At 35.4% G+C, this 10,328-nt stretch overlaps 1 protein-coding gene across 2 annotated transcripts in view; it reads right to left on the bottom strand.

Annotated features, from left to right (window-relative positions):
- Nucleotides 1-10,328, bottom strand: part of ADAMTSL1 (ADAMTS like 1) — a 952,161-nt gene that overhangs the window by 560,998 nt on the left and 380,835 nt on the right. The window lies entirely within an intron of this gene.

The raw sequence follows: 10,328 nt of genomic DNA, 5'->3' as shown, positions 1-10,328 counted from the left end.
CTAGCTCTGCCACATGTTCTCTATCCCTTCTGGGTATGTTTCTTCAGTTCTCCATGCCTCAATTTCTTCATCTCTAAACATGGGGCTGATACCTATGTTATGATGTTATTAGGAGGGCTAAGTGAGTTAATACATGGAAAACACTTGAAATTTAAAATGATACCTGGTATGCAGTAAGAGCTTAATAAATGCTGGTTGTTGTTATGTCACAGTTCATGCCCTCAGGGGCACTGAATATAGTTAAAGAGACAAATAGGAAAATAACTGATTATAATGCATTGTGTGAAGAGTTATAATAGGCAGCTCCAGCCATTACACATACATATAATAAGAACTGCAGCTCATTTCATTCTGCTGAGAACACACATGCACTCTGCACAGCCGTGAAAACTAACAAATTGGATAAACAGCTGAAGTGGCACCCACGTAAGCACTTTGTGCAAACAGGATTCAATTCTTCCTTGATATTCAGTTTCCTTCTCAAAATCTGTGTAATCACTGATGATCTTTGACTTGTAACACTTCTTTGAGAGAGATACTATAACATTATTTGAATCTTGTCCTGTTACTTAATTCAAGCTTTCCGGTGTGGATTTCTTATTCTTACAATAGAGTGTATGTTACTTTAAAACAGGAAACAAACAAACAAACAGGAAAACCATCTTAAATATCTTTGAGCTTCCACAATCGACACAGCTAAATATCATGGTTGAATGAATAAATGAGAAGCCAACTTGGTTAGATTGGTAAGCAAGTTCTATTTCTGCCTAACATTTCTTTTCCTAATTGGATTTATTTTGAATTATTTAAACTCAGCGTATAACTCTTTAAGCTTTTAGTCGAGACCTTTCATAATCATCCTTATATTAGCTCAAAGGCACTCATATGAACTGATTATAAGTCCACTTGCCTAACAAAACAGACATTAAACTATTGGATCAAGAACTGGGAACCTGAAGTGTAACTGTTGCTGATCTCTGCCTCACTCTGAGGCTTTAGAAACCCCAAGTCGCCCAGTTTGTTGTTATTATAGTATCTACATCTATAAATGAGGAGAACATCTCTGACATACTGTTACTTTTCACAGATAAGAGGGGAAAAATGCCTACTTGGGCTGATTGACTTCCAGCTCTGCTAAGGAAAGAGCCCAGATTCCCCCGTTTTGGGTTGAAAGGTCAGCTTCTAAATCCCCTAAAATAAAAAGAGAAAGTATGCCCACGGGGCCTGACTGTACTCTGGGATCATTAGTGGTCTCCTCAATTCATTCTTTCGGAATAGATCATTCAGGTCAAGAGTAGCATAACCATAGTATGACATCATGCCCAACACCCATAAGTCTAATTCTATTTATGTTTCAGTTATTTGGTAAAATGCAGTATCAGAAGAGCAGAGGTTTTTGCCCAGTCAGTTATTACAGAAACAGGAGTGTCACTGCTCTTTAGAAGGAAGCTGCATATAACTAAAAATGATCTACCATGAAACTCAAAAGTAGAGTACCAGTAATTTGAAAAAATTTTTAATCAGCTTTCACTAAGTTTTCCCTCTACTGTAAACCAAAAAATCATTCCTTATTTGCTAAACAGATCTTAAATATAAAATTCTGTTGGCTTTTTGTTTCCCTTTGTATTAGCCAAAAGAGGGCTTTTGAAAAAATATTTAACTGGTCTCAATTTTTTGTTCAAGATTGACTTAGCATTCAAACCCAGTTGCAAGCAACAGGTCATATTTCACTTAAATAATGGCAAGTAGCCTTATATTAGAGACATTCTCATATAAAAGTTCCACATTAGGCAAAATGCATTCTGAGAAATACTCAAATACTATAAAGTGGTCAAGTATATGGAAAATGAAGCTCTGATCTGCAAAACAGCCTCAATAGCCTGCATTCATTTACCAAGGGGGAAGGGATGCATGGACCCATGCAAGGCCAATGTGTGAAAATCCATTACTCAAGAGGAATGTGCTAAGGTTCTAATGTTTCTAAATCAATTTTTGATTAATATTTAAGATGCCTGATATATATTAAATGTCAAATGTATAATAAAATGTATTTTCTTACAGTTAGTAAAATACAAAGCATGCCAGCACACTATGACCTGTTTTTTCAAAAATGTCTAGCAACCAGTCTCAAATTGTTGACTCCTCTCCATCTCTACTTTTTTTTTTTTTTTGAGGTAAAAAATTACATATATGAAAAAGGCACACATCTTAAGTGTATAACTGGATGAATTTTGATTAAAAAAATACATCCACATCACTGCCACAATCGATGCAGAACATTTCCAAAACCCCAGAAAATTCCTTGATGCCTCCTTCCAGTTAAGCCCTCCTTCTCAGAGGTACCCACTGTTCTGATTCCAATTACTATAGATAAGTTTTGCCTTATTATAGTACATCACAGCTGCTACAGTTTGAATATTTTTGTCTCCTTCAAAATTCGTATTGAAACTTGATCCTCTCCAAAATTCAGTTGTTGCTACTATGACAGCATTAAGAGATGGGGCCTTTACAAGGTGATTAGGCCATGAGGGCTGCTCCCTCTCTACTGGGATTAAGATCCTTTTAGGCCGGGCATGGTGGATCATACCTGTAATCCCAGCACTTTGGGAGGCCAAGGCGGGTAGATCACCTGAGGTCAGGAGTTCAAGACTAGCCTGGTCAACACGGTGAAACCCTGTCTGTACTAAAAACACAAAAATTAGCCGGGCGTAGTGTTGCATGCCTGTAATCCCAGTGACGCGGGAGGTTGAGGCAGGAGAATTGCTTGAATCCTGGGGGCAGAGGTTGCAGTGAGTGGAGCTTGTATCACTTCATTCCAGCCTAAGCCAAAGAGCAAAACTTCGTTTCAAAAAAAAAAAAGATCCTTTTAAAAGAGGCTTCAGGCAACACCTAGCTAGATTACATTATCTTCCCTTTCTACCATGTGAGAATGCAGCAAGGATACTCTCACCAGATCAGAGGATAGCACCTTAATCTTGGACTTCCCAGCCTCCAGAACTGTGAGAAATAAATTTCCATTATTTTTAAATTACCCAGTCTGATATGTTGCTATAGCAGCACAAACAAATATATACCCTACATATATCCAATAGTGTATCTTATTTTGTGTCAGACTTCTTTCACTCAACATAATGTTTGAGATTCATCCACATGAATATGTATGTAATGATAGTTATTTTTAGACTGCTAAGTCATACTATGTGGTATGACCATATCACAATTGTGTTACCCATTCTATTGTTGATGGACTTTTGGGGTAATTCCAACATTAGGCTGGCTTGAACAAAACTGGTAATGAATACTTTGAGCATATATTTTTGTGGATGTTATGTTTTCATCTCCCTTAGATAAATACACAAAAGTAAAATCACTGGGTCATAGGGTAGGTATATGTTTGACTTTCTAAGAAATTGTTGAACCTTTTAAAAGAGGTTGTCCCAGTTCACATAGCCATCATCAACAGGTGAGGATTCTGGTTGCTTTGCATTCTTGCTAATATTTAGTGATGTCAGTCTTCTAATTATATCCATTCTACTGAGTGTGTATATTTTCTTGTGATTATAATTTGCATTTTCCTGATGAATGTTGCTGATAACATTGTTTATATATTTATTGGCTAACCACATATCTTTCGCTGTGAAGTGTCTGTTTTTTTGCCCACTTAAGAAATTGGGTTACCTCATTATTATTGATTTAGAAGTCTCTCATCAGATATGTATTGTACATATTTCCTCTTAGTATGTGACCTACTTTTATATTTTCTTAATGTTGTCTTTTGGTGAAGATACCAAAATTTAAAGTTTTGATGTAGTGTTTTTGTTTTTCTTTTTTTGTTTTGTTTTTTGAGATGGAGTTTTGCTCTTGTTGCCCAGGCTGCAGTGCAATGACACGATCTCAGCTCACTGCAACCTCCACCTCCCGGGTTCAAGTGATTCTCCTGCCTCAGCCTCCCTAGTAGCTGGGATTACAGGGGATACACCAACACGCCAGGTTAATTTTGTATTTTTAGTAGAGATGAGGTTTCACCATGTTGGTCAGGCTGGTTTCGAACTCCTGACCTCAGGTGATCTGCCTGCCTCGGCCTCCCAAAATGTTGGGATTATAAGTATGAGCCACTGCACCCAGCCTGATGTAGTGTATTATTTTTTCATTTAATACTGTTTGTGCTCCCTGTAAAAAATATACATATATTTGTGTATTCTATTTCATAATGACACTCAAGATTTTCTCCTATGCTATTACGAAAGGCTTGATATTTCTAGCTTTTAGGTTTAGGCCCATCATCCACTTTGAATTAAGTTTTGTGTGAGTGTGAAGTAGTGATCAATGTTCATTTTTCCCATATGTTTATCCACTTTTTTCTAGGATACACGTTAAAAAGATTTTCTTTTCCCATTGCATTAACTTGGTGCTTTCGTAAAAAGTAAATATACATATGGGTATATTTCTGGTCTCAATTCTGCTTCATTCATCTATTTTGTCTATTCTCAGAACAATATCACACTGCCTTTATTACTTTAAGTTTTGAAATCAGGTAGTATAAATCCTATTTAATCCCATTCTTCCTTTCAAAAGTCTTTAGGTTCTTCTGAGCCCTTTGCATTTTTATATAAATTACAAAATCAGCTTGTCAATATCTACAAAAAAGCCTGTTGCAATTTAAGTCAATTGCACTTAATCTATAAACCAATTTGAGGAGAGTTGGCATCTTTAACAATTTGAATCTTCCAACCCATGTACATAGCATATCTTTCCATTTATTTAGGCCTATTTGATTTCTCTAAGCAGTCCCTTGCGATTTTAGGTGCACAGATTTTCCATGTATTTTGTTAAACGTATCCCTTATGTATTTCATATGTTTAAAGCTATTGAAAAGAAGTATTTTTAAATTTTAATTTCCAAATATTTGTTGCTGGTATACAGAAATACAACTGATTTTTGTATATCGAATTTGTTTCCTATGATCTTGCTGGTTATAAGTGTTTTTGTAGATGATTTAGGACAATAAAGCCATACTGTCTGTCAATAAAGAGAGTTTGGCTTCTTTCTTGATAATTTTAGGGGATGTTTTCTTCTTGTTCTAACTTAATAACCCAGTAAAATATTGTATAGAGGTGCAACATCCTTGATTTGCTCTAATTTAAGAGGAAAAGGATTCACTATTTTACCATTAACTGTGATGCTAATTTTAGGTTTCTTATATGCTGTTTATCAGATTTTAAAAGTTCCTTCTCTTTCTAATTTGCCAAAAGTTTTAAATCACAAATGGGTGTTGTACTTTGTCAAATGATTTTTATGACTCCATTGAGCTGATTCTATAGTTTTTTTTTTTTTTTTAATTCTCTTATTGCGGTATGTCACATTGATTGATTTTCAAATGTCAAGCCAACCTTGCATTCCTAGGATTAATTGGGCTGCTAATATTCTATTAATCTTTTTTTGTATGTTACTGTACTTGATCTACAACACATTGTTAGAGAATTTTACAAATATTTATGAGATACAGTGATGTGTAATATCCCTGTCTTGCAACATATTTTTTTCTCAGATTTTGTATCAGGGTCACACTGGTCTCAAAACAAATAGCAAAGTATTCTCTCCTCTGTTTTCTGAAAGATTTTGTGTAAGATTGGTATTAGCTCTTCCTTAAATGCTTCATAAAACTCACTAGTCTAAACAAACTGGCCTGGTGTGTTGTTTTGTGAGGGGAAAAAAATAGAGTTATTGATATTTTCTATTTATTTTTTCTTGTAACATTTTAAAGTTGCATTCATGTATGCATTTTATCTAGGTTGCTGTATTTATTGGCATAAAGTTGTTGATGATATTCTTTTTTTTATCATTTTACTATCTATGGATCTATAATAACCACTCTTATTTCTGGTATTGGTGATTTGTGTTTTTTCTTTCTTCTTGTCTCCTCTATCAGCATTGCTAATGGTTTTTCTGTTTTTCTTCTTCTTCTTCTTCTTCTTCTTCTTCTTTTATTTTTGTTGTTGAGACAGAGTTTCGCTCTTGTCACCCAGACTGTAGTGTGCAGTGGCACAATCTTGGCTCACTGCAACCCTTACCTCCTGGGTTCAAGCGATTCTCCCGCCTCAGCCTCCGGAGTAGCTGGGATTATAGGTGCCTGCCACCACGTTTGGCTAATTTTCGTATTTTTAGCAGAGACGGGGTTTCACCATGTTGGCCAGGCTAGTCTGGAACTCCTGACCTCAGATGATCTGCCCACCTCGGCCTCCCAAAGTGCTGGGATTATAGGTGTGAGCCACCGTGCCCGATACTGCTAATGGTTTAACAAAATTATTAATCTTTTAAAAACTGTAGTTTGAACTTTAATTTTTTTCTATATAATTGGTTTTGGCTCTTATTTTTATTATTTCCTTCTATCTACCTATTTTGGGTTCAATGTATTCCTCTTTTAAAATCTTAAAGGGGCAACTCAATTGATATATTTTAAACCTTTCTTATTCTTTAAGTTTATAAATTTCTCTCTAAGCAACAGGTTAGCTGCATTCCACAAATTCTAACATTTTCATTATAGTTTAGTTTGGAATATTTATTAATCTCCCATTGATGTCTTACCTGACTCATAGATTAAAATATATGTTTAATTTTCAAATATTTGGTGATTTTTACTAGATATCTTAGTATTATTGATTTCTAATTTACTTCCACTATCACCAGAAAACATATCTTGTAAAATTTTAATCTTTTAAAATTGACTGATCCTTATTTTATGATATAGCATGTGATGCACTGGTAAATACTCTAACTGCACTTGAAAAGAATGCACTTAAAAATGTGTTTTGTGAGTTGTTGGCTTTGTGTTCTATAAATGTTAATCAGGTCAAGGTGACTGATAGTGTTAATAAAATCTTATATATCCTTGCTGATTTCTTTTGTCTAGTTATACTGTCAAACACTAAGAAAGAGCTTTTAAAAATCGTCAACCATGTTTGTAGATTTACGTTTTTCTCCCTTTAATATGTCAGTTTTTGCTCTCTACATTGTTAAATTTTGTTACTATGCGTTTATGATACTTTTGTCTTCTTATTAACTCTTTTTTTTATTACAAACTATCTTTATATTGGGTGATACATATTGTCCTGAAATTAACCTTGTATGACATTAACAGAGCCATGCCAACTTTCTCATGCTTACTTGTCTACATGTCATATCTGTTTCCATCGTTTTACTTAAAATTTACTTGTGGGTTTACGTTTAAAGTGTGTTGCATATACATAATGTAAAATTGAGTATTACTTTTTAATTCAGTCAATCTGAATTTATTCAGTTAATAGTTAATATAACTATTAATAGAGTTGTATTTATATCTATTATTTTGTTATTTGTTTTCTATTTCTCATCTTTTTTATATTTCTGCCTCTTATTCTTGCCTTCTTTTGAATACACATTTTTAAAAACATTCCATCTTAATTTTTCTAAAGGCTTAACTGTATCTTTTTGCACATTTTTGGATATTACCACACACATACACACCTTTGTCAGTTTATTTAGAATTAACATCATACTTCTTCACAAGAAATAGAGGTACTTTGCAACTGCACAATTCCATTAACCTCTCTTCATCCTTCGTGTTAACATTTTAATGTATTTCCCATACATTTATAAACCTCACAATGTAATGTTGGAATTTTGCATTAAAAACCAGCTATTTCTAAAAGAAATTTAGAAAACTGTCTTTTGTATTTACCCTCTTATATATAATTTCTTCCTTTAGATGTGGAGTTCCATCTGCTATCATGTATTATGTCCCTTCATCTTGAAGGGCTCTTTCAGCAATTGTTACAGTGTAGATCTGCAGGCACCAAATTCTCTCAGCTTTCCTTTATCTGATAGTGTGTTTATTTCACTTTCATTTATGAAGGATGTTTTTGTTGGATATAGGACTATAGGTGGACTTGTTTTTCTTTCAGGACTTTAAAGATATTGATGCATTTTCTGCAGCATCAGTTTCTAATGCTGCCATAACAAATTACCACAAACTTAGTGGCTTAACACAACACAAATTTATTATCTCACAGTTCTATGGGTCAGAAGTTCAGGTATAGCATGGTTTAACTGTTCCTTTTCTTAGCAATTCACATGACAAAAATCAAGGCATTGGCAGGGATTACTCCCTCTGGAGGCTCTAGGGAAGAATCTGTTTTCTTGTTCATCCAGATTGCTGGCAAAATTCAGTCCCTTGCATTTTCAGGATGAATGTCCCTGTCTCCTTGCTGGCTGTCAGATGAGGGCTGTTCTCAACTCTAGAGGCCACCTCATTTCTTGGCTTGCAACTCCCCCATCCTCCACCTTCAAAGCTAGAAACAGTGTTTCAAGTCCTATCACACTTCAAATCTCTCTTGTCTTCTACACATATGTTTCTCTGACTCCAGCTGGGCCCACTGGGATAATCTAGAATAACCTCCCCTTCTCCATGCCATATCTTGAACTGCATCTACCACATTTCTTTTGCCATGTAAGGTAACATATTCACAGATTCAGGTGATTAGGATGTGGACATTTTAGGGCGGGAGAACATTATTCTGCCAACTATAGACTCCATTCTGGTGAGAATTCAGCTGCCATTTTAATAGTTGCTCTTCCATGTGAAGTCTATAGATATGGATCTCAGCAAATGTACTGCTCTTCTTTTAAGGGTCAAACTCCCTCCTGAATGGGGGAGCTACAAGCCAAGGAGTGAGGTGGCTTTTTATCTCTCCCCATAGTCTTCACATTTTTATTTTTTATATCTTTGAGAGTTTACATAGTTATCTAGGGAGAGTCAGCCATTATCAGAAGTGAAAACTTTCCCTTTAAATCTCTTGGTTGTGAAGTTGGACAAATATTATTACTATAGTTCATAGCAGTGAAGTTAACTGATAATAACAGGATGATTAAGTTGAGACTGTTTTGTATTTAATTCATTTCAAAGATCAATAGACTGAGGCCACATAAAATAAGTGGAAAATATAAATATAATTGAAAGAGACATTTCCACGTGATTTAGGAAGTTTAAATCCAGCTCCGTCATTATTACGTGTTATTAAAGTCATGCTGCTTACATTCTCTGATCTTCAGTTTTGTTTTGTTTTTTTTTTTTTAAATAGAGATGGGGTCTCACTCTGTTGCCCAGGCTGGCACCATCATGGCTCATTGCAGTTTTGAACTCCTGGGCATAAGGGATCCTCCTGCCTCAGGAGTAGCTGGGACTATAGTACAGGTGTGCCACTACTCCCAGAAAATTTTTAAAAAAAATTTGTAGGAATGGAGTCTTGCTATATTACCCAGGCTAGTCTCAAATTCCTGGATTCAAGCCATCCTCCCACTTTGGCCTCCCAAAGTGTTAGGATTACAGGCAGGAGCCACTGTGCCCAGCCTCTTTATTTGTTTGTAAAGTATCAATAATAAAGTTGTGGACACATGGACTAAATAAAATTATATCTATAAAATTATACCTATAAAAGCACTTGGCATACAGCTTGGCATATAATATCCTTTAAATATACATCTATATAATATCCTTCAGCCATTAGACTTGCTGAATCTGAATCACTTCCAAACGTATAGCCTAAAATCACATACGAAAAAAAAAAAATCAGCTACAGGAAACACGGCCTCTAGAGGAGATATCAGAATCTCTGTGGTACTTTCTCAAATCACATAAGCCCCTCGGAGACCTGATACACCACTGGAAGGAAGAGGTGTCATCCTTCTCTCTTCTGGTCAGGAACCAGTGGTTCAGAAAGAATTAGGAATGTGTATCAGGTTGCTAAAATGTTTTTAAACAGTGGTTCTTCTAAACCAGCATCTTATAACCTTCAGTGTATATCCAGATCTTCTGAAGGGCTTGTTGAAACACAAGATTACTGCTACTCAGAATCTGAGTTTTTGATTCAGTGGGTCTGGTGTGGCACCCAGGAATTTACATTTCTAACAGGTTTCCAGGTAGTGCTGACTGATATTGTCAGACCAGACACAGACCACAGTTTGAAAACCATTAGTCTAAGAATTCAAGAAAGTAGAAGTACCCGTCCATAAAGCACACTTTGGGGCCATTCTCTAAAATGCATTGCCAGGTATGGATAAACTATGACCTCTCTCACAGCGATAATGTTGAAGAACATACAGTGAACTCACCAATGCAAATTAACATAACATAAAAATAACCCACATTTACTAAATCGCTTATGACACACTTTGCATCATGAGACATGCATTACATTAGTCATCTCTTCTAAAGTTCACAACTAGCCCAAGAGGTGTCCAATTTACAGAAAAGAAAACAGAAGCTCAGCAAGATTAAAATTATATCTAACATG

Source organism: Papio anubis, chromosome 13 (assembly GCF_008728515.1).
Source record: "Papio anubis isolate 15944 chromosome 13, Panubis1.0, whole genome shotgun sequence".
In the NCBI taxonomy this organism is placed as follows: Eukaryota; Metazoa; Chordata; class Mammalia; order Primates; family Cercopithecidae; genus Papio; species Papio anubis.
Note: the sequence above shows the minus strand (reverse complement) of the source record. Positions and strands in the feature narration are given on the sequence as shown.